Here is a 5,283-nt window from a genome sequence, read left to right as displayed (position 1 = left end):
GTTGGGTTGACAGGATCCGACGGCAGTGAACTCTCAGGTGTTTGATGAAGAATTATTTCAGGCTGATGACTGCTGTTGCTGACTTTGTTTCTTGCAGTCTAATAGGTTACTGCCTTGTCAACATTTTCTTGGCACTTAAACATATTTGCTGCTGTTCTGCTTGAGTTTGTTCCAGCTGGGAGACGGAGAGTAAACTTCAAATTGTTAGTCTGTCTTTTTGTTTATTGCTTTTGCATTGTGTCAATTTAATCTAAGTGGCTCCTATTCAAAAACGGGTTTTCTCTGCGGTTGCACTGTTTCCGCTTTGGGTGAAATGTTCTTATATATGAAATGAGGAAAATTGGTGCTTTTGCAATTTTGTTGAATGTTTTTTTTATTGCAGCAAGCTCGCTCAATGTGGCTTCACCATGCTGTGTCTCAGCTGTTTGTTGTGTTGTTGTTGCAGGCCTGGGTAGAGCATATAATTGCTGTGTGTGTAAGTTAATTTATTTCTATGCAGGTTTTGTCATAATGTAGCACAAAAATGTCAACAATCACACAAGGTGTCACAAACCTGTCTTTGGCCAGGATTTCTGTCTAGATACTAAACCCCAATTTGCTCCTGATGCTGTGCATTAGTGTATGAATGTGTATGACTGCATTTGTAATGAGCCTTTGCCATCACTGTATGAATGTGTGTGAATGGGTGAATGTGACATGTAGTGTAAAAGCACTTTTAGTGGTCGGAAGACTAGAAAGGCGCTATACAAGCACAGTCCATTTAGCATTCACCATGTCTGTTGTCCCCATTTGTGAAATGTATGCTCTTTATATAAAACAAATAGGGTTGATGACCTGTACAGGACTTTCTGTTAACAATCCCACAGTGCAATGTGATGCATTTTACTGGTGCAAAAAATACAGTCGTGTGATTCTGTAGCTGTCGGTTCTCATGCAAAACGATTTAATATCTGGATTTTGTGCTCGCTATAGAATAAACCAGTGAGTGTCTGTTATATAAGGCATAGTGAATAAGGGAGTGATTCCAGACACACTCTCCTCTAAGACTGTGTGGGGGCGTATTTAGTATGACATTGACTGACATGTCACTGACTCTCCTGCTAGCTTGGTTGCACCACTTAGTGCGGGACAAAATAAAACTGTGATTAGCACATGGAGTCAGGTGACCTCATGCACATCAAACATAGTGCCTGAGCAGATATGTAAGGAGACAGTGATTGGAAACACATGTGTGACCTACAGGACAAGACATAGTATCAACAGAAACACAGAAAGCTTCCTAGTTGTAATGCCAAATTGGAGATATCTTGAATTTCTTTTTATATATATATAAGAAAACCAACCAGCATTAATAAAGGAAACAGTAACAGTTGTCTGTAGGTGTCCTTCAGTGTTTTGTGTGACTGCCTGTTGTGGGATGTTATCTCCCTGAAGGGCCTCACAAACCGGCAGGCCTCAGGCAGAGGATTATAGCTCTCGATGTTAAGATTCAGGTCGTCACACATTTAAGGTTGGTACCATTTAAAGCTAAGAGCTAAGCATTGAATGAACAGCTTTGTAAAACTGACAAGATGAGGTATTATTCCAGCTGGATCTTGTTAAGTAAAAGAGCACTAAACCGCAAAATAAATGGTGGTTTAGGGCGCAATTAATCACAATTATTTAATCACAATCACCGCTACATAAACACTGCTACAAAGGGGGCTCGTATTAGACAAATGCCAATTAACAGTGACAATCACCACTGTGGGATGTGAGTCTTTCAAGCAACATGAGAAAACTAATAGAGCTCCAGAGTTTTACATTTATTTTTCAAGAAGAGTCATGACAGCATAAACAGACTAAGTGCTTTTCAAAGAGAAGCAGTGGCCTCAGTTTGAAATTACTGACAGATATGATGATGTGCAAGGGTTTGAGAAATAGCTGCTGTAGACTGGTATTACAACTAATGTGATCCAGCTGTGTGGAAGTGTTTGCAATCATCTCAATTCAATATTATTTTCTCAGTCTGCTTTTTGCTGCTTTTTATAGAGCCTGTGACAAACTTCAAAAGTTAATTCTTGACCTCAACAATCTCACCACTAGGTCCATTCAGTAGCTGGTCCGGAGCTTTCAATCATATCACATGATCCTCATAAGCAGATAGAGTTTCCCAGTTTCTCATCAAGTTGTAAATAGGGTTCAAATTAAATTTTTTTTTTATCACTATAAGGACTTCTTGTCCTTGTTGGTTACTACAAGTGAACATCAATACAACACCAGATCAGAACATATACTGTATGTTCTTAAATAAATATTCTTCTACATTGTTGTAAGTATTGCAACAGTGACTCATTTTATTGTTGCGTTGGGCCTATACTCAAGCACACTCGGTCTGAAATGAAATAATGACCATGAAGTCCTGTCCTTCAATTTCTGAGGTTGAACAGTTTTTACCATGTGTCCATACTGAGTGAGCAATATAGGAACTGTAACTCTGTACATAAATGTCTGAATATGAGCTTTTTGGCACCTTGCATGGCACTGCCATCAGTGTATGAATGTGTGTGAATGGGGTGATAGTGTACAGTACAATACAGAAAGGCGCTATTTAAGTTCATTCAATTTACTGATGCCTGGATGTGAACAACCTCAGCCACTGTTTTGTGTCAAATTTTTCTATAATAGAAAAAGTGTCACTATCCAACAACGTAAAGGCTGTATATCACAGAAACTACAGCAGATGCTTAAATGCAGACAGAAAGTAATCTTGCACAACCATAGTTACTGAAACCACCTAGAGCGAGTTACATTAAAACATCAACATACTGTATAGCTATTCCTCCAGTCGATAAATGTCGGATCGCTGATGTTTGTATGTAACTATCTTTAAACACAACAGCCTCTCTGGGCTGCTTTTTCTTTGTTGTGGAAATGTATAGAAACCAGGTTGGGGGACAGGGAGACCTGTTAACAAAGTACCCTACAACTTCTCTTCATTGTGCTGATGTCAAAGTAATTATAGGAAAGTTGAATTAGTCCTGATGTTGTTGGAGTCAGACCTGTTGGAACCAATTCAAGGAGCCCTGCTGAGGCCAACCTCTGGACGCTAGTCGTGGAAGAGCGTAGGTGCAGTATACAAATGTGTGTGCATGCAATCAGTAAGTATTAGTGAAATGTTTCAGGCCTTTCAAGGTATTTTTCTTGTAAGAAAATTGTGATTCGGCAGCAAAACGTGGGAGGAAAACAGCGGCCGGCACTCAGAGAGGATGAGGATCTGGCACTAAGGTGAGATGGGTGATGTGTATGGATGAGGCCATGATGGAAAGAGCGAGAGAAGAGGGAGGAGGGCGATGTTTACGGGTGGGGGGTAGTGAGGCCAGTAAACTGCTTGTGAAATGAAAATGGCTCTTTAGCAGAATCCAGGACACTTGGGCGCTGCGCTGGATCAATGTCTCTGATTTACTGTCTGAAAGCCTGTCAGAGGGAAAGAGAAGCAGAGGGGAGAGACGGGGGCTGTGAAAGGGGGGAGGCTGGACAGAGAGAAGTTAGAGCTTAGAGGTAGAAGAGTCCTTTAATGGAAGGAGAAAGAGGAGAGACGGGGAGAGGTAAGAATCGAGAGGGAAATTGTCCATCAGAGTGACAGCGCGAGGAGGCAAAATCAGAGGGATTGCTCCTCAAGTCCTCACGGCCAAGATACAAAATCAATCTGTCAAGGCGATGGGGAAGGGCAATCTTGTTTTGTGAGGGGGAATTGGTGCGGCCATTTGGGGTAAAATCAATAGGGGGACACATGGCGCTTCTTAAATCCTTACTATCCCACAGAGGCCAGCCGTATTGACTAACAGGGGAGTGTACGTAGGAGGTACACAAATCTTTAACTTGACCGGCCTGGAAAGAATCTGTATTCTGCTGGTGGCCAAAGCATCGGCAGAGTCAGGTGAAGGTGGTGATTTCTGCTGTGCACTCCGGAATTTCATGTAAATGATGAGAAGACGACTTTGAGGTAGAACAAACTTCTTTTACTGATATTGATTGAATTACAATTAATCTTTTAGTCTACAAAATATCAAACAAGGTTAAGAGTGTACAGCCATGCTAGCAGCTCTGCGAGGCTGACATAGCAGTGCTTTGAGCTTAACAGTAGCAATACCAACATGCTGATGTTCAGCAGGTTATTTTTCCAAAGGTATGAAAAAGCATGATAACATTTTTTAATTAGCACTAAACACAAAGTGCAGCTGACGACAATGGGAATGTCAAAAGAAAATTACAATTCTGACTTGATGATGGCAGTATTGGAAAAGTTAAGGCATCATCAAAGTTATTACAGTTCATCCTGAAGGGGACATGAATGTGTGTGCCAAATGTTATGGCAATCCATCCAACAGTTATTGAGACATTTCATTCAAAACCACAAATGTCAACCTGCTGGGGGCTATAGAGTGATAGACACGACGAGTCTGTCTGACGTCAGCGATTTGTCATTGTGGGTTTGTGACGATGTGAATGTGTTCGATGTGTTAAAACTGTATCAGACTGCATGAGTGTGTGTGTGTGAAGGGAGGAGTGTGTTTCTGTGAGTATCTCTATGTGTGAGTCAGTGAAACACACACACACAGGTTGAGCTCTGGGGCGCAGGACGACAGGCCGGACGTCTCGACAAGAGTGTTTTCCCGCACCCTCGAGACACAGGGAGTCTGGGAGTAGGGGGGGCGGAGGGGTTATTTTATTTTTATTTTGAGTGTTTAATGTATTAAAAGGGGCCGGGGTAATGAATTATAATCTTTAATGCAGAAACCGATCGATACCACCAAGAGAATAAATCAGCTTTTACTGAGAGCGTCAAAGCCCCTTAATACACTAGGGGAGAGAAAGGGAGTGCATGAGGGAGGACGAAGAGGAGGGAGGGAGCAGCAGGGACAAACTGTTAGGAGAGGAGGAACGATCCTGAGTGAAGCACAGAGAGAGAGAGAGAGGAGGATGATGAAATAGAAGAGAGAGGGGAGGGTTGGGTAAAGGGAAGGGATGGAGAGACGGATGGAGGCAGAGGGAGAGGGAAGTTATAGATGAACAGACTCACCTTTGGGCTAACCTCATTGAGTAAAAGCCCGGTGAAAGCACAGAGATTTTGACAGTTTTGTGAGGAGGCGAGGTTGTAGGGTCAGCCGGTGTGTGCGCACACACTCCACTTACTTGTTATTTCTTCACCTAGTTGTATTGTGTTCCCTCTCAGTGATCCCCTCCCCGACTTCTGTTGCCTGGAGCAAAATATAATTAATTGAATTACACCACCACTTCTCG

The sequence above is a fragment of the Morone saxatilis genome, unplaced genomic scaffold (genome assembly GCF_004916995.1).
Source record: "Morone saxatilis isolate NCDOM2014 unplaced genomic scaffold, NCSU_SB_2.0 Contig24, whole genome shotgun sequence".
NCBI classification, from domain to species: Eukaryota; Metazoa; Chordata; class Actinopteri; family Moronidae; genus Morone; species Morone saxatilis.
This window is presented reverse-complemented; position numbering follows the sequence as displayed.